This window comes from Ischnura elegans, chromosome 8 (genome assembly GCF_921293095.1).
Source record: "Ischnura elegans chromosome 8, ioIscEleg1.1, whole genome shotgun sequence".
NCBI lineage: Eukaryota > Metazoa > Arthropoda > Insecta > Odonata > Coenagrionidae > Ischnura > Ischnura elegans.
Window position 1 is genome coordinate 66,105,922 of NC_060253.1, and position 20,972 is coordinate 66,126,893.

Below are 20,972 nucleotides of genomic sequence, written 5' to 3' on the forward strand. Positions count from 1 at the left end.
ACCCCATATCAGCCAATCGGAACGCATTCCCGTATGGAGCGATTGCAGCGCAACGTTTAACAAACGTGGGAATGACCTAGATATACAAACAAGCTATATATTTTTGTTATGCGGGTCCTATGACAACGAGCTGTAATATCGAAAGTGATGCGAAAAGCGACGGCGGGAGGGACCGTGTGATTCAGAAAAATGATCACTGGAGCGATCACTTTTCCCGTCGCGAAAAGCGATCGCGAAGCTAGTGATCACTTTTCGCGACGAAAGAAAATGATCGTGTGATTCAGGTTTTACGTATCCTCCACCTCTACTATCTACCCTTCGCCAGATGTGGGGCATTTTCGAGTGAGTTAGTGTGTTCAGGAGTACATCTAATGTTGCTAAGGGTCAGTTGGAGGATAAGTGGTTTGGAAGCCAAGGAGTACAAGTGATTTCTTTTTTCTATGCACAGTTAGGCGCAGAAATTAGGTATAGAAAATAAACGAGATGAATTTGATATTTGATATTGTGCATTTGATTTTCCACTCGATGTCAACATAGAACTAAGACTATCGTATGTCTTTGCAACCAATTTTGGTGTATTCATTTTGTGAATCACGCGATCATTTTTTCCCATCCCTTTAGAGGAATGGAAATCGCAATCGCTCGAGTGATGGCGGTAAAAATGATCCTTTCTCGCGATCATTTCTATTAGTCCTACGTTTATATGCTTCACCTGAATATTTTTCTTTGAATAAATAGTGATACTGTTTCAAATGTATTTAATATGTCTGAAAATGTTATGTGGCTAGATACCCGAGTATCCGCATTCGGGATGCAATTGTACTTATAGGTATGCTTGTTTAGATTTATATTTTGTTTTTTCTCTATTTTTTGCATTTACTGAGTCTTGCCGTAGTGTTTTTTTTCTTTGAACCTTTGTCAAATGATTTTTACTTAATTGTTGTGCACTTGTAAATTATCTCATGGGCCAAATGGCTCACGATAGTAAATTAATTGAAATTGAAATTTTTCGCGATGGCTTGAGGGATGGGATTTCCATCCCTTTTACCGTCATTCTGCACGTCCCTTTTTTCGTCTCTGAAACCATCGCTGGAAACATCCTTCAGACAATCCAAACACACTGCCGCTTATAGCGATTGTAACGCCTCGCTTGGATTTTAATTGAATGGCAGTTGTTTATGCGGAACGTGACGGAATTAGCGATGGAAAAAGTAACTGTGGGAATGACCGTATGATTCAGAAAATGATGGGTCAAGGAATCACTCTTTCGGTCCCTGAAAACCGATCGATTTGCCATAAAATTACTTCACGAAACTAATTAAGGATAAATTAGGAAAATTGGAAATGATACGTTTTATAAATATACCCTGAATAGGCAACGAAACTTCCTTTTTGTAATGCATGCTTAGCGATAAATAATTACTCTGGCTTGAGATAGCCTCTTTTATTCAAGAAGTTATATAGTACTCAATTCAGTAGGAATTAGTATTAGTGCCGAATTTTATATCCATTCCATAAAGCAATTATTCTGAGGGACGAAAAAAAATATCGTGTGATTCAGGCGTAAGGAAAGGAACTGTCTTCCCTTCTCCAAATGTTTAGTATTCTTGCACCAATAGCCAAGTAAGGAGTGACCCCTTCCCCTTTTGCCCATACCTTTCACTGCAGTTAGTCAGCTTGAGTGCATCGGCCCTACCTACGTCCCCATTCTCCCACATCCCCTTGGCTTTTACAACCAGGGGAAGACCCAACCCCTCCCCTTCCACCCTCCCAACCTTCCCCTACCTCTACAGTTTCCCCCACCCCACTGCCTCTGGTTTACATGTCAGGTATTTAAGATGATGGTCCAATGTAAAGCCTGCGTGCAATGTGTCCAATGTAAATGTGAACACACGATCCTTTTTTTCGTCGCGAAAAGTGATCACTAGAGCGATCGCATTTCGCGACGGGAAAAGTGATCGCTCGAGTGATAATTTTTCTGAATCACACGGTCCCTCCCGCCGTCGCCTTTCGCATCATTTTCGATATCACAGCTCGTTGTCATAGGACCCGCATCACGAAAATACATAGCGTGTTTATGTTTACTAATGTCGTTCCCACGATTGTCAAACGTTGCGCTGCAATCGCTCCATACGGGAATGCGTTGTGATTGGCTGATATGGGGCTTTAGTGACGGTTTCAGCGACGGAAAAAGCGACCAGACGAGTGGTGAAAAAAGTGATGGGAATCCTCATCGTTGGAGTGATCGCGAAAAACAATTGCGCGCGACGATCGTTTCCGAGTGATTAATAATTGAGTTATGAGATTTATTTTGTTTTACTTCTTCATTTATTTTCCACGCTGTTAAAGATTGGACATTTTTCCATTACAGTATGGTGGGTAATGTTCTAGATTTACAAATATATAGTTAACATTTTTCCTTCAGTTATTCACCTTCTGTGCACAAATTTGCAGCTGCTTTGCTGGCGCCATCTCTTAAGTGCAATTGACTCCCTGAGGACAACTTCCAGCTAACCACTGTCGCGGGGTGCGAGGCTCAAGGGATGACTCAAGGAAAATAGAGAGTTTCGTACGGTCCCTGAAATGAGCGATACGTTACGTCACCGCTGTGTAATTTTTTTCACCAAACGTTTTGTCCTCCAGCAAAAATTCGGCACGACGAGACAATGAGCACCAATTGGTATCATTAGTGATGTTCTGCTCAGTCGAGGATGGTCGAGGCCACTGTGGAGGCTTTCGCTATAAGTGAATGAATTATTTTCATGATTCTCCAGCAAAGTAGCTTTTTTACTTCGAAAGGAATTTCGTAAGAGGACGTTTCAGTCCCTTTATACTTGTCTAATTTTATCTTTTTCGCGAGGAATAACTTATTCGAACTTAGGCTTTCACCTTGAAATTTTCATAGTATATACAGTAGAAATGTGGAAAAATTTGTCCTGTCAAATTTAAAAGAAATACATCTGAGTTAATAGAGCGTTAAATTTTTTTAAATTTCATCCGGATGCATTACTTGAATAAAAATTGCTCTATCACCCTTAATTATCAGGATAATAAGAATATACCGTTGTCAACATTTGCCTTTCGTATATTAAAATGATATCCTGGTCGTGTATTCTACGAACGTTTCAAAATGGTGATGAGTTTAAAATCTGTTATACGTTAGGTGGAATGAAAAAAAATACGGTCGGTCGAGCGAGAGTGAAGTGTGCTCATAAAAGTTCGATCAAGTACTTTAAGTGGTTTGTGTGGTCCGACGTACCCTAATAAATTCATAATTGACGCTATTTTTCCAGGTTTATACGGCATTTGTGTATTGAGTCCTTCAGAGTACATTTACGTCTAATGTGCGAACGAACCTTCACACGATCTTCTATATTATTTCTACTGTGTACCTTTAAAGATACCTTTTTCTCAACTTATATGCAACCGAACTCTAAAAATGAGGTACCAAAATGCACAGAATTTATCAGAGAACATGCGACGGCATATCTTACTTCCTAAATATTGCTATTGTTTCCTAAAATTGGTTTTTAAATAATTAAAAAAAAAAAACAAAAAAAAACTAAATATTCCTGACGTTAACGGCGCACAAACTGATACATTTGTTCATTTGCAACAATATCTCGCATTCTTTAAATAGCTTTTATCAAAATGCGGCTGATTCCACATTCAAGTCTCCTGTTGATACGTAAGTATGAGTCATCATGTGCGTTTAACAGAGGATAGGGTAATTACTTCCAATGTTGTATTCAAAGAGGTCCTCTGACCTCAATTTGTACATGAACATTCCAATTAAATTTGTACAAAAGACCCTGCCTTTTTTTCTACATTTTAAAATTAGAAACGCGCCTATCCCTCTGTGGACCTGCATTGAAAAGAGCGGGGGAAGCCCACTGGGAGCGGGCGCAGCGCGCTCGTCTACACTAAAATTTGTTGCATGATCGCCCATTATTGGATGGAAACGGTGTTTTGTGTTAGCATATTTTTACGCAAAATTCGCATACATCGTCATCATAAATCAGCAATTCTATCCGATAGGCTTTTCATAGTGACTGGCGTCTTTCTTCTCTTTCACATCCTTAATAAACTGTCCTACGTAACTCATTCGGGGCCGTTCCTTGCCCTTCTTCCCTCCCACCTGTCTTTCTACGATTGTTTTCATCAGAACGTCATGCCTCATAATGAGACCAACTAAATTGTCCTATCCTCTCTTTAAATTTTTAGAAGACTTATATTTTCTCCCACTGAGGTTATTGTTAAATCAAAATCTCTGCATTTTGTAGTCGCAATTAGTCACTTTTCACGGTGCAATGTTTTTCTGCGTCCCCTCAAGCTGGTATACCAAAAGTCACTAGTGTAAAATGGCCTTCGGATGTAACTGCTCGAAAACTAATCTCGCAAGGGACGAGACGTATCTCGTTCTCCATTTCGGAGCACGAGTCCGCACACGGTGGCATGGGACGGGAGTGTGTCAGGGTTCGATCGCCGCCTCCGCTTCCCTCGCCATTACTCGTATCCAGGTCACCTTCGATATGTTGAGGGCACCAGGTATTTATCGAGATCTAACTCTACAATATTTAGAAATAAACGCTACCAATCCTAGCTGAGATGTCTCTATTAATACGTGTGCGCTCACAAAAAAATACGATGGCAGCGCGCCGTGACCTTTTTTTGCGGCAGTGGATGAAGCTTGATGGCTTCCCTGCTGGTAGTCTGTTACGGCGCGAATTAGACACTAACTCTTGAGAATTGAGTTACAGGATTGAAGAAGTGCAAAACTTGAGATTAAATATCGAGTATGAATCATCGATAGGTAAGCCGCTCTGGGCATTATCGATGAACGTGCTGAAGTGGAAAAAATGAACAGAATTATCAGATCCAAAGGGACTAATTTCATTTATTAATTTTAGAAATTAATTTTCAGTTAACTCCAGGATTTCACTGTATTTTTCTCGAGTTTGGTGCATAATTTAGGCATACACTGTGCTAGCAATTAGAAATTCTGTAATGATAATAAGTTATAATACTACGGGATATATTATACATATAGGGGATATACTAGTTAATAATACAAGGGGATACCTGGGTGCTTCATTTTAAAGTTCAATGTCCTAAAGTCAACGTCCTGGTGATATTCTGTGGAAGCAATATCACCTCTCGAACGAAAAAACGTGTTTATGGCTTTCATTTTCCTTTGGCTTTATCGGTCGACATTATCGGTTGTTCAAGAGAAAGAATTTTGGAATTATTCCGTCAACGAGAAACATCTACCAAAACTCGTTTCCCAAGGCTTTGAAATCATGGAGGAATGACTTGTTAATTTTTAATTTATTTACGCCGTTGTCTGTAGGGAAACGGTTAATGTGAATTCCAAAAGTATCAATAAGTGTAAATAAATATCACGGATTTAGATTTTCTCGAAGCCCAATGGTAGGGGATAAGATCCAATTGCAAGACAACATTTTAGGTTTAAAAGAAATAATTTATTAGCTCCCTCCTAACTTTTTTTGCTATTTCTAGGAGTTAAAAAAACCTCCGAAGTTTAAATTCATGCGTTATCCATAGGATCCCATGAGTGAAGCCTGTGTATTGTACTTGATCAAATGTTGAACAGAAGCATATTTAGTTAAATTTGTTTGCAAATAAAAGGTCCCCCAAACTAAAGCGTCATTAGGTCACCCGATAAGTTACTTCGAAATTAATATATTTGCTATTTATATTTTTTGCTTTAAAGAGTATTGAGAAAGTAAAATATAATATATAGTATAATAGGTAGTATATACGTTTACCATTAAATATTTTCCTTAGAAGAGAATTGAGTAAAATTACTCATTAGGTAAAATAGACATAATGAGCAGTTATTGAATCAGGTATATTGAACTGACTCTATTATATTCCTCCCATTGGTAGTTTTGTCGAACACGGAATTGTAGGCTAAAATGTTCGCCATTTGTTTTTCTTAGGTTAATTGAAAAAAATTCCAATGAATCAGTGGTTGAAGAAATAATTAATCTTTTATTTTTGACTTAAATCATAGCACCAATCGCATGCATTATATATATTTAACTAATCAGTAATATCGGTATTCCATTAAAATGGCAAAGTTATAGCGTTTGTGGGCACACAGTCTTGTTATTAATGGCAAGAAATTATGCAAGTTCCTTGAAATTTGAGTGATTGAATTTCTTTCTTTAGGGGTGGACTAATTTCTATATTTTTTCTGCCCATATGAGCTGTAAGTTTCTGCGTGAGGGAAGGTTGCTATAGAAAGAGCCCTTTTATGCTCGATGGCTGTTACTCGTTTCGCAAAATCGGAAGCTCTTCGTTCTCAAGCGTTATCTCTCATAAAGATAAAACCTGGTCATAACCACGTTTACTCAGTGATAAAAAATGAGTTGATATTTTCCGGCCAATTTTCCGGGTAGTTGATAAGTAAACTGGTAAGTAAACTCCATTGCTTTTCGAGTTCTTCGATAGTGAACCTAATTATGTGAAGGGTGGAGGTCTCTATTATATTTATATTTTCCAAACATAGATTATGCCCGTATATATTACTTACTGATTCGGTTCGAACGTGTCCGAAGTCAATTAATATTTATCTAAATTCAACAAATGCAATAGATTGCTTTCCATGTATATTGATTGATCTCTTGCAGTATGTAGAAAAAGTATGTTGCCGGATGCAGTTATGCCTAAGGACCCTTAACCACCATATATGTCATAAATTAGCTCCATTCCATTCACTACTGTACCGACTTTTATCTATCTTATTTACTGAAGTAGAACTTCGAAAGTGATTAACCACAATCAAAACTATCAATAAAAGAAATGGGTATGAGGCATGGACGCACCCAGCAAGGGACAGCAGGGGGCAGCTGCCCCCCCCCCCCCCCCGCAAGAAGCAAAAGTAAATATGGTTTAAAACGGAAATATTTTTTATATCCAAGAAAAGTGATATTAGTGTAAAACCTGTAATTAAAATAGAAATGTTTTTTGAGCAAGTTATTTAAAAAACTAATAAAGCGCTGTCATAATTTTCTTGAAAATTTGGTTTCTTTAACCTTTCCTATGTTACAACTAGAACGACCACGGCTTGCCCACATCTAGTATTGATCCTGAGTACACCCTTGGTATGAGGCTTCTCTCATTGACACACACTACTCGCGAAGAAAGCAATGAAATTTGTCATTATAATGGCAACGTGCATTACTCTAATCACTATCACTAAAAATATATCGGGCATGTTAAGTTATTTTTGAGGCGGGCCAGTGTGAATTTATGTTTTTTTATAATGATGTCCATGTCATGTCAGAGAGCCGCAGTGACTTGAGGTTGAGTAGTCTTCGTGGTTGTAATGTCATCATCGCCAAGCAACCGTAATTCACCGTGGGCAAAGCCAACAGCAGAAATGTCGAGTGTGTCAGTGGCAGCGGGAACGAATGGAGACCCGCGTCCATTTCATCACATGCTTCCCACACGGCGCGACCCAGTTCGGATCAAGTCGCGTGTGCAGTGTGATCACTAATCTTGCGGTCCAGTCGACGTGAAGCTCACAATCAGGGTAACGACAGTCATAAACTCAGGGTACAACGTGTGAGGGCTCAGGGGAGCCCTTCGAGGATACAACGCACCGGGGCCGGGAACCAGGCCAGTGGCTTATACGCCCGATCACCCGGGGAGGGGGAGGAGAGGAAGGAAAGAGGTGCCGCCGCGATGGGAGCCCGACGACGCCTCTGGGAAAGGAAAGGTGCGGAAGGAACGGGAGAGGGAAAAACACCCCAACGCTATAAAAGCGAAGAGGGCCCTACTAATTAGCGAAACCAGGCAAAGCCATTAATGTGCCAGCGATTTTAGAGGATTTTCCTATGAGGAAGAAAAATCCATCGATCAAATCGCTAGATACAGGGTACAGTCCAGCCACTGAGAGTTGTCCGATGACAGTAAGAAGGGTCTAGTTCGGGGTAGGGGGCAAGGTTGCCAGGTAAGAAAGGGAAACGGCCACGTCACATGTAAACAAAAGGATTCCGTGAAGAGAGGAGCCAGAAGGGACGACGAGCATGAAGGACCCAAAGGAAGAATTCTTTATTTTGGTGATTCGAAGAAAGGGCTTGTTATGGTGGCTCAGGCTTGTTTCAGTGCTTTCACATGCATGTGACAACGTTGTATAACTAGGCGACAGTGGTGCCGACTCCATGGGGCTTGAGGGGGCCCGAGCTCCCTCAAAAATTCGTTGTGGGTGTGAGGAAGAAGTGTGTCAGGCTTGTCGATTTTCCCCGGAGTGTCCAGATATCGAGATTCGAGTTATCAGAGTTCTAATTTTGATCATATGACTCTTCTAAAATGCTTATAAAACTTAAAACTCACTACTTATAAAATTTCTCGGGGCAAGACCCCCGGTTTTGGCCCCCCCCCCAATATTTTTTGTAAGTCGGCATCCCTGCTAGGCGAGGGTGTGAGGTGCATTTGGGGGACAGCGATTGGCTGCAAACCGTGCTGGAGAAGGGTTCTCCGCCATTACTTTTGAACTGTCATCGGACAACTCTCGCCGGCCGGACTGTAGGTTTCGGAGTTAGAATTCTACGCATACAAGACGGAGGGCTGTTCGTATAGCAAGGTATTTAGAGGCGGCGGCTGAGGTTATTTGCGCCATTTGAAAAGGGTATGAAAGGAAGGGTGCAAAATACCCGGCGTCGAAATGCTTTATTCTGGAGAAAGATTTACTGCTTTCTCGGCGAATAACACAGGCCAACAAAAAATTTTGTTTGAAAACTTTTTTTATTTTAATAGCTGATCTTTATAGATTTTTATGTGCAGAATCCCAACCTGGCCTTCGTTTTTTTCATAATACCCCTATACGGTATATAGGGAAATCAATGAAACGCTGTGTTATATCATAAAATTATTTGTATTCACTGTTCACTACATCGTGATAAAATTGTTTGTATTTACTACAGCGTGATGACACAGTGTTCACTTGTCAACTGGAATTGGTCTACATTTTCTTTCCCTTTTTTCCTTGAAGCTTCTTGTGTAGCTTTTTCTGCGATAAATCGCTTGCTGAACTTCTCTGTGAAGTACCAACAGTAATCCCCAATTATCTTAGTTCATTAGACCTACTTTTCAATTTTATTATAACTATAAAAAAGCTATTAAATTCTAAAAATATTGCTTGATTTCATAAATTTAACTGTAAAATGTGAATAAATGGTGGGTGATACAACTTTGAAACCATCATATTTGGATTCAGCAACTTTAAACACATAAGAATAAGGTATTTTCAGTAAAAACTTTTTTTCATTGTTGGCCTGTGCAATTGTTCTCGGGATCGCCACCGGGTCAGGAACTGCATAACTGCCGACGTTTCACGACGTCATTCGACACTCACAGCCCTGAGGACGATGGCCGAGTCGGACATCGAAACGTCGGCAGTCATGCAGTTCCTGACCCGGTGGCGATCCCGAGAACATTTTACGAAGTACATTATTCTGCTCTTAATGAAAGGCGCCAAGGGGACCACGGCTTAATTATCCATTCGACGTACGGAGTGTTGCGCTTGATATGCCCTTCACACAACATTCAAACAGGGATCGGGCAGTCTTTGAAAATTCTCTCCGGGACTTGAACCCGAGCCCACGGGGTGGGAAGCCAGCACTCTAATCACCACACCAACCCTATCCCCACCAGTTCGTTCCGCTGCCATCGCCCACGTAAAGAATTTTTGATTGGGGGCCTAGCGAGGTTTCACCCAGGTCTTGAACCCGATACTCTGAAAAAATACTTGTGTTAGAACTATCGAATTCCGATAAAATTTATCAAACCTTTCGGTTCATATGAGCATTGAACATTTTGGTGACAATTACCAAACCAGTTTCATAAATTATATCAAACTGACCACAGCAGTTCGATAAAAACCACTAAAATCAAAAGGATAATAAAACTGACGTAATGTGCACATATGAAAGATTCCTATATCAGAAAAGCTTACAGAGGTTAATTATAACTTAACACAGCTGAGCATTAGCCGGAAACATTATTGAATCTTGCGAGTCTGGCAGTGAGTAAACCCAACTATTCACTGAATGCCCTGATATTACTCACTCGGCAGGCTTGTGTTAAGCGCTATCTTATTCCTGTTTTGTGTCGAGCATGAAATGAGATTAACGTCCAAATTTTTAGCGTGGTAGAATATCAGTAGCGGGTAAGGACATAAAGAATTCGCCGGCATCGTTGGCGTCGGCGTACATTCTTTGCATGCCAAACCAAAGTCCGTGGGTTCGAGTCCCGCTGGGTAGGTTGTCCCTATGTAGGTTTGTGATAGTTCAGTTTGTGTTATTTCTTGTAGCTCCTCGATGTAAAGGCCCTGTAGTGTCGGGATGATAGATACAAATTTAAAAGATAATTTAAAATAGTAAAAACGCAATCATAATAAATAATAAACAATATTTTATTTTGTCCACTTAAACACTGAATAGTATTCCTTGATTGAAAATTCAATTACTCTCCATTTACTACGGTAATTTATGGCGGAAGAGTTGGATGATGGCGGTTAGAATAAAGGCCTTAGGTTGTATCTCTGTTGCTAAGGGGTTGTAAATAATGAAAAAGATAATAGTAAGTCAATAGAAATTGTACGGGAGAAGTTAAGGGTAACAAACGGTAAAGGTTTCCGCTAGTCAAGGGATCGCTGAAAATGAGTCGTATAGTCGGTGGTGATTTAGATTGATTTGAATAGAGTTATATGTTTTACGTGGGTCTATGAAGAGTGAGAACTATAGGAGAATATAGTTAGATCTGTAGCGGCCATTTCTCAATATCGAAAGTGAAATATTGTAACGGGGTTATGATTGAGTGTTTTCGGTCCAAAATATCTCTTACTAAGTGGTTGACGTAGATCAAACGATTTTACTCTATTAGTGTATCGGAAGATTATTATGGTATTTTAATTCCTCGTTATTTGTGCTGAGTCTCGACTGCAGATCATAAAGGTTTTTTTTTTGTTTCATGGTCGTGTGACGGCCATTTTTAAAGTCCCGGTAAATGTGGCAAGTGGCACACACGTATTAATAGAAATTTGAGCGATAGAGACCAATACAGTATACAACGATGGAGAATGTATGGACAACGAAAAATTTTCATTCTCTAGAGTTTATAGAGGGCTAGTTCTGAAGGTAAAATAAATCTAGTGAATGTTTTGGTGTTATGTCCGCAAATTTTACGGGGAAAACCTCGACCTTGACCTAAAAATTTATTTGTTTTTTTTAATCGGAAAGTACATTTATAATGGCGAGAACTATGACGGATTTTAACCTCATTTTCAAAATATTCGTAAAATTCTGCCGCTTTTAAGTATTTTTTTAGATTGCTCTCCATCATCCTTAAAAATTCTTACGTTGGAACTAATAAATGACTTATATTTTTATTCAACCCCTCCCCAGCTCTGCGATTGCCACAGACATTCGTAATAATGGATAAATAATAAGAAAGGTGTTCCTCATGCTATAATGATATACTAAATAACTAAAAATGAGGTCAATTTTGAATTAAATTTAACCTTTTTTATGCTTCAGATTGTTTTTTTCATGCTTATCATAAGAATATCCATTAATTTTTTTTGCAACAACTGGAAATTATAGTTTAGTAATCTAAACAGCACGAGAGTGAATTACTAAATTGGTATGATTCAGCCGGTTGAGTAATATGTGCATTCATGCAAGATTATAGTTTCAATGATTGAGGAAACCTTATCAAGCCGATATAGATTATTGTTTTTTGTCCTATCTCATTATAGCCGTAACGCACTTCGTTAATTTATTGTTTCGGGCATAATTCCATTAATGACTAGAGGTTGAAGGTAGATCTGGTTTCGCCAGTTTTCTCCGCAATTAACTAGGTATTAAATAGTTGATAATTTACGGTTCTAATCCGACACTTTCCATATCCACGGTAAGATTTTCATAGCAGTCGACAACTTCTGTGGTATTATATGTATTAAGATATAATCACCCTTTCATTTCTCGCAGGAATTGAAGACTGACTCTTACGCGTCGAATTGCAGAGCCTGATGCCAAAATGTATCTAGCCTTCACTTGGAATGCGACTATTTAATTTACTGGTTAATAAAGGTACTACTAGAAAAAGACAATTTTTCTGAGATTCTAATGCTAAAAACCAGTTTTACCCATCTGTAATAAGGAGAAAAAGTGGTCGCATAATTTTGCGCAATTCAGGAATTTCAAAACCGAAAACTGGTTCCACAGCGTAGCAGAGATACGGTTTCTAGCACAGTAATAACGTGGTCCCTATAACTTTTATCCCCTGCATTACCTTTTTTCCTCCTGGCTTTTTTTCTATCCTATGTTATTATGATTAAGTTCAGGAAGATGTAGGATGGGCTTCGTAAGGCATAAAACACCCAAGGTTGTTTGTTAGTTGCTATAGTCCACAAAGATAGGATGTAGTAGATTGGTGGACTTCATTCAGGATCGCTTAAAGCTCGATGCCTTGGTGAAACTCTGTTTCCTCCAAAGAGTCATACAAATCTACCACTTAGAAATCTCATTGACGTAACAAAACGCTTAGTTTTTTATGCTTCATATATGCTCAAAAAAACTAATTTATCGCTCATGAACGATATTTATTATTATCGTACCATTCTAAGTATCCATGGCAGTTAAAAAGTCAGCCAAACAGTAAAAACTCTAATGCCGGTTGGATGAGGTGGGTGAGGAAGGTTTAAGAACATTTCATTATCATCCAGATATGAGCGATTCTGAAAATTTTAGCTCACTAGCTAATCCGAAAGAGGTCGAAAAATCGATAGCAAAATTTTGACCCGAAAGAGCAAATCCTGAGTGAAGTTAGAAACTAACTTCACTTACTAATACACATGCTAACGTAGTAAAAATTTTGCTAGAACAAGTCTTGAGTACTGCGTGAGAGAAATATTTTTGGTGGAAATTCGTTTTCATCCAAATTTGTTCCAACTTTTTCGTCACAATCATTTGATGGTGATAGATATTTCCGGGCGTAATCGTTTTACATGCCGAAAATCGCTGTGAAGATCTACAATCCTCATATACAACGTGCGATAAAGGTTAATCTTGGTCTTAATGTAAGCCTTTGAACTTTCATTCTAATGAGGCGAATTGCGAATTAGTCAAAGATAGTCATGGTTCAAAAAGTAATCATTGGAAAACCAATGAGCATATACTTACATAAAATTTGTTTGACCCCATGCCCATATGCTGGGTTGGTTAAATTGTCGAAGGAGCATATTTTCCCTCCCTGATGATTTATTGATTTCTTTATGAGAAAAAAAAGTAGTCGAGCTCTCACTGCGGGCTTAAACATTTCTTGGAAGTACCCTGCACCTGGACGATGTCCAACCTAAAGGAACGTGCGGTAAAAAAATTATTCTTAACGTAAATTCCTCTTTTAAATTGTTTCCGGTTGTTTTCAGGGGCAAAACATGAGTCGAGTTCCCTTGCTGAGTGGTTGTGGATGCTGTTATTCAGATGTGTAGTAGGATTGATAGTAAAATATATACTCCATAACAAGCGTTTCTATTCACTTCCGATGTCATTGGCGCCTTATTGTACTGCTGAATGCATTCCTCGCACGTTCTGGCGAATGATTTGAATTTAAGTTACAGCACTTCCCATGCTGATATACTAAAGCATAGATGCCGTGTTGTAATGCGAAATGCCTTTGCTCCATCAGAGAAAGGCCTTGAGGAGTCTCAATGCTGCAGCAGCGCTTTATTTGTTATGTTCCAGTATTCGTCTTTTTCTTCTTTCGTCGTCAGCTGTATTTGAATTTCAGTCAGATTTGTATCTATTCAATAGTTATTTTCCCGAGTTATTCTAAGTATTGGGGATACTTATTATTTTCTATATTTTGATATTTCTTTCCTTCGTATTATGACTTGATATTTATTTGTGGAGTTTATTCATGAGGAATATTTCCCTATTGTTTTTCCTTAGCCGAGTTATAGCTTCTATTAAAACAGTAAATTTATGGGCAATAGGGTGGTTTCCTATTTTTTTACTTGCCTAAATCGATAGGTTATTACTCCTGGAGTACGTATTTCACGCTTTTAGATTTTTGAATGACGATATCTATTTTTTGCTATTAAATTAAAAGTGAAAATTTCAAGCGCGCGATAACGAGACGGCCAAGTATGAATGCTGGGAAAAGCCCGTGTGACGTCATTCTGGTTCTGGCTGCCGCCGTGTGAGGCCACCTTGGTGCGAGACTATGAGGGCCGATACGATGCAGGTTGCTAGCAGATAGCAGAGTACCTACACAGCTATCTGGTAGCGCTTGGCTTAAATAAGGATTATGAATACCCTATCAAACGAAGGAAACTTTCCGATCATAGGCAATTTTAAAATGTGATTATTAAGAAATGTTTCCCTAAGCTCTGTCCCACATGCATGCATAGGTAATCTCAGACGATGTAAAACTCCTGACTAATTGTATAGCATCTAGATCCCTGTGACGTCACTTGAAGTGGCATCGCCTGGCCAACAATCTGCCCTTTTTCCAGCCTTTATATCAACTCACCAACCTGTCTGTTTGTCTGTTTGTCTGGTACAAATCTTGTAACTCAAATTTGACTCACTTCCTGTGAAGCAAAAACGCTGAAATTTTGCACACTTCTTCATTTCCGATGACAATACATGAAAATATAACTTTTTCTCTCCAACCCCCCTTTAACCACCCCCCAGTCAACCTATAGCCCCCCAAAACATGTTTTTGATCTAAGAAGTTCCAAATGGTCGATTTTCGTGTTTTGCGACCACAGTAAAAGTTATCCATATACATTTAATTTGTGAAAACTGTACAACAGCTAATTATGATCTTCATATATTTATTAACAATTGTAAGGTTTTGTAAATGTTTGAATATTGTTTTACCGTTACATAAAAGGTACGGGGTGGCATTTTTAACATAGGGGGGTGGCATTTTTAACATAGGGGTAGGCATTTAAAAGCATAGGGGTGGCATTTTGAAACATAGGGGGCTTACCATTCACTGAAAATTTAATAAATATAGTGACTTTTTTAATACGTCACTTTTGGTTTTTCGGGGTCACTGAGTTTTTTTGCTTTGTGTCATATATAAACGTTGCTCATCCCCTGTAATCTAAATATAAAGGCTGGTTTTAAAAAAAAATTTTTTTATAAGAGCTTATTTCAAATGAGGTTAAAATTGACTATCAACGTTCGTCTAAACTGGGATTTCTAAAACCAAATAATTTGTACATTTTCAATACATAAATGATGGGTATCGAATCGCAATCTAGGCCTTTCGTTTGCTTTGATGAAGGAAACTATCCTATTCCTGCCAGCGTCTTGGAGTGATCGTTGCAGTGTGCAAACATCAATTTATTCATGAACCCCTGGAGTAGGGATTTAAAACTTATTTTTCAATATGCAAATGAATAAGTGGGATCTATTTGGGAAAAATCTATTTAAATTAATTTTATATGACATATATGAAAGATAGCAGGTTACTAATTTTTTTATTATTAACAGAAAATTTACTTCTTTGCCAGGATTTTCAGTTCTAAAATCACGTTTTACTGTAGGTTATTAAATTATGCGATAACTATTGTTCTTTTTAAGACTATTTGTTTGGATTTTTATCTACTTGCTTCTTCTTCTGATTGTGTGCTTTAATCTTTGTTTTGTCTTTCGTGCACTATTTCCATGCGTAAATAAATATTTCAATAATAATGATTTAATAATAATAATAATTAATATAATAAGAATAATTAATTATGATATAAATTGAGGTCATGAAAAATAAATCGAGAAATATTTCAATGATATTTAACCATCTAGGATGAATATGATAATTAACCATTTGAAATATAGCTTCCACTGTAGTTGCTGTTTAACACATTGACCGCCATGATGTTTTTAGTAGATATGTCCTCTGACGCCATTAGTGTTTTTCATTCCGTTAACTATTCACGGATCATAAAACATTAAATGTGTTTTTGTACTTTACTTTAAAATAAATATTTATATTCTGACGCCACAACGATCATGACCCATACGTTAGCAAGAGATTCTGGTCACTCCGGTGTCAGAAATCCACTTTGAAACAGTCGCTCGGAGGCCGGTCAGTATGACCGGCGCGGCGTGGCGTGACAGGAGCCACTCGACTCCGGTCATTATGACCGGCATGGCGGTCAACGTGTTAATGCGCATGCATTCTTAGGGAATAGTGTGTGAAAACTTTCCAGTTAGAAAGGTTTTGAGCTTTTATTGGAAGGATTCTTCGAAACCGGAAAGGTTTGTGTATTCCTATTCTTTAAGCATCTTTCGCCTAGGCAGCAATTAAAGAAGAAAAATGCCTTTAACTAGATTTCCATCTCTGCGAGGTCAGTGGGCTCCCATTCGCTCGACAGCGGCACAAGTGTTTGCGTATCTTGATGTAAGTTGCGTTGTTTCTTTTTCTGTGTAACCGCAGGAAAAAATGGCAGTGGGATGGAAAAAAAACTAACGTTTCGAGATAGTTGAACTCCCATAAGGTAGGTGTTTGCTTGCGAGGCTGTGGTGAAATATCATTTACGAATGGCGAAACAGAGTATTGAGGTGAATTTGACCTCTTTTAAAGTGTTCAATTTATTTTCGGAAAATACTCCTGTCCAGTGTAGAAGTTCCGACTGTCATCTCAATGTGTATCTTACTAAGATAGCCCAACACAAAGTATTTTAAATTTTCTTCTCCATCTTTTTAGTTCTTACGACAAAATTAAAACTTCTGCATTTCCTTGCTACCCATCAAACCGCCTCAATGTAGGCGCATGGATTAGTTAAACACTAGCCATTTGTTAAAAAAAAAGACTGCCTACACAATACTAAAATTTAAAAATAAATACTTCCTGGTGTCTTTCGTCGTAACCACTGCATAATGAACACAATAAAATAACTGTATATGATCCACAGTTACCTTGTTTATCATGTATATTATACATTCAGTATATCCTAATATAATAAAAATGATAACCGCAGATCATGCTACGTTATTGTATTAAATTATTTAAATCTTTGTTGTACCTTGTAAGTGTTTTCATTGTAGCCCAATATTTATCAAATTCCTTCATTTCATGAAGATAAAAATTTATGTCTCTCCGGTTGGAAATTTAGCTTTGAAGGAATACCTACAGTATTAGTATTTTAAGCTTTTCCCACTCCCATACCAGTACGACTACTTCCCAATACGTTTATTTTCGTATAATCTACATCCGCCATAATGTTGAAACGAAGTAAATCTATCCATAGTTGCACAATTTCAATTCGTTCCGGGTTTTTGCGTATTTTTTTCGGTAAAACGTTTGGCCCGATGAATGGTATGAATCTTCTCATTTATCTGCCCTTTCTAGAGTTTCTTCCTCCTGTAAAGCAGGAAACCCGGTGTTTTGAAAATATTCTAGAGACATTGACATTGTGTAGACATTGTAAGAATGAGTTAATTAATGCGCATGACGCATTTAATTACTGTGGAAAAGTGTGACTGCCTTTAATTTCAATATGCCGAGCTTCCACTATATCACGCCGGAACCAGTTGAACTTGTTGCTATACAAGTTGTCATTTTAAGATAGCGCTGAATTTATTTATGCATGAGGTATGATTTTGAAGACGAGTTTCACTAGAACGCAACCTGAAGCAAGTAAGATAAACCTCACAATGACCCACTCAGATGTAACAGAGTATGAAAATAGTGCGTTCAACGTATATTTCTCGTCAATTTTTGCTTGTATGAGCGAAAATAATTGATTAGAAAATTGATTTTGAATTCATTATATCTACTTAACACCGCTTCAATAGGTGCGTGATTGAGATGTTTTCACGTCAACCGTAATCCTTTACGAGAACATTAAAAAAAGAAAAATCATGAATTTTAATGCCCGAATTCTACCTAGTAATTATTCCTCTTCTTTATATATTTAGCCTTATATTTAAAGGTATTGCGATGGTAATATCATATCTGGTATCGGGAAATCGACTCTCTCTGGAATTGCAGCTCCTTCTAAACGGGAATGGAGGACGCTCAACCGCTAGTGATGGCTACCCTGAAAGGCGTTAGTCTTGACACAAATTACCCTTGGCACATCTCCACGAGCCTTGGAATAATCCCACTGAACTTGGAATATGAGCGTAGTACTACATTTATTTCCTGTACTAATCGAATCTGCTTATTTTTTCATCACTGATGCTGGGAACTGTCGCACAGTTCGCTTTGGAATATGAAATGCTGTGTGGAAAACAACTAGTACGCGGCGACAATCCCAAGATAAGAACAGTCAGCTGTTCGTTGCAAAAACCTCCAAGCCAGCTCAGTTATTGACATTTATATCAGTACATCATATATATTACAGTTATTGAATCAATTTTATCTTTCAAAAAGCGCACTGTATTCCCCAACGTAGGCAAGTTTTCAAAATTTTTAATTTTTAATTCTATTAATTTCCTACTGGACACATTCATGTGCCATGAAGGTCGCTTCAACGGAGAGAGAGCCTAAAGGTTAAGTTCCCGATGTTTTGTAATTTATTTTTTTGCGGAGCTCTCATATATCACACTATTTATTGGTTATCACTTTATAGGACGTTTTAAATTTTTACTGTCGCGTAGTCACTATATAATGCAAACTACAGAGTGGTAAAAAAACATAAAGCTTTGCGAAAAAAGATTTTTTCATATTGGAATCGTGTGTGTGAAGTCTTTCTTTGTTGTTGTTGTAAATATGTTTTATTTTAACTTAAGCCCTTATCCGCGTGCATATCTTTCGTGAATTGATTTGTGCTCAGTTTTTCTCGAAACAGTTTTCAATATTTCTTAGTAATAAATTTCAATTGTTTTCAGTTTGGTGGGAATGAATCAATCTGTGCAGGATATTTCAACTTTATTTCTTTGTTGATAAAAGTAAGAGAAATTTTGTGCGATTATGTTCGAATTCTCCGGTGTTACTAAGCGCTTGGAAATAATATATTCGGGCTTCATACATTTGTATCCCACTTTCAAAATGAAAGATACAAGAAGCGAGATACGAGTCTTGATAGCTGTGTAGGGATCCTGGGTGAGTAACTGATATTTTTCAAAGTTTAAGTTGCCGTGAAAAAGAAAAAAGTGGCCATGAAAAGCCGTGGAAAAACTATGACTTTTTACATTTTGGATGCTTCCTACGGCCAACTAAGTTGTACGATCGGCCTAGTCGCTAAAATTGGTGTATATTGTTTTGTAAATCTTCGTGGCTAATATTTCTCTTCAGTCCTAATGCCCAATGAATGCGAAGCAAAATTATTGGTATAAGGGTCCATGAGACCACAATTAGGTTGTAAATAACAAAAAAGTACTTTATTACGATATGAAAACTAAATGACTGAATGAAAGGGTTAATGTTAAGAAACCGGCAGTAGCCACTCACAATGGGTGATAAATGAAATCAAACTTAGCAACCTCAAAGAAGCAGGGTCAAATATTAAAATAAATAAAAACTTTATAATGTGTTCCTATGTGTATGATCAGTTTTTACCATTTTTTCCCCCCAAAAATTCATGCCATTCTTCATGCGTCTACTCGGAACTTTTTTTTGCCAGGTGAACGCGAGTCGACCATTCCCGTCGAAGATTTCGTCACGCTTTACTGAAAGTCACGCTGGCCATGACCATCAACCATATCCTCTTCTCGAATTTCGGCTGCTTTTTTTTATCGGTCACAGCCCGATAATTGTCCGTTCGTTCCATTACTGCCGATGTGTCGCGCTCCACGCTCTGCTGGCCTTTTTTTTATAATTTTTATTTTAACTTTCGTCGGAAGTCGCGAAATTCGGGTCCACGGTCTGTTGCCGCCGTTTTAAGCTAGTGGTGACGAAACGTTCTTTATTTTAGGTGGCCTACAATTATTCACGGGAGTCGAGTGAATAAAAAGGTAGAAGCATAACTTTGAGTAGATATTACGAAATTTTAACTCTGAAGTAATAGATTGCAGTCCTTGTATGGGAGGCTGGGAAGAGGAGGCCGTGGATCATGGACGGCTCTTGCCTAGAAGGAGAGTTTGTTTGTTAACCACGCATTAATTGATGCGCCGCAGGCGCACTCCCGCTGTCCCGGTGAACCAGTTCACCCTAACCAGCCAGTTGACATTAGATTGGTTTTGTGCGAAATTGTTTATGTTGTGGGGTTAGTGCTCTGTTTGTGTGAGCAGAAACTTATAACTAGTAAATGAGTAAAACTAACAATAATTTTTTTTATTTAATACATTGAAAAATATATTTGGGTACATATATTAATAGGCTTGGGTTACATTGAAATATGTTTTAAATTTATATTTTTTATTAAAATATTAATTATATAAATGTATATATTTCTCTTTTTCATTTTTCATATTATTGAATAATATATATTTTTTATAATTGTATATTTTTTTATTGTTTAAATATTTTTTTTGTGGATATAATTTTTTATTGTCATTATTTATATTTTTTGTAATTTTTTAAAGTATTTTTTTTTTTCATTTTTTTGTGTTTTCTTTTCATTTTTTATCATTTTTTTCTTTTCGTTTTCATCTTTTTTTAATCACATAATATTAGGAAATAAACATTTGTAACACCTTCCTACATTGAGATACTCATGATACCTTTTGGTGATGATGACTATATCTACAAGAAAGAAAGACCATAGAGTAAGTATATATATACTTACTCTATGGAAAGACATAGAACAGACTCATAGACGAAAAAAAAGAGTCCGTTAAGCACACGATGTGAGTCCATTCTCCGTAGTAACATATGGAATGCACTCAAAGAAAGGAGCCTTTCAGTGTACCCCTTGAAGAGCCCAGCGATTGCATAATAAGATTCATTCGAGGCAGTATTCATTAATTTTACTTTCTGGTGACTATTTTCTGTCACTATTGTGTCTATTATCGAGGTATGAAAAGTGAATGTGTCCATAT

The 20,972-nt window shown here is 37.8% G+C and overlaps 1 protein-coding gene across 2 annotated transcripts in view; it reads left to right on the forward strand.

Moving 5' to 3' along the window:
- Nucleotides 1-20,972, forward strand: part of LOC124163293 (short-chain dehydrogenase/reductase family 16C member 6-like) — a 142,679-nt gene that overhangs the window by 89,364 nt on the left and 32,343 nt on the right. The window lies entirely within an intron of this gene.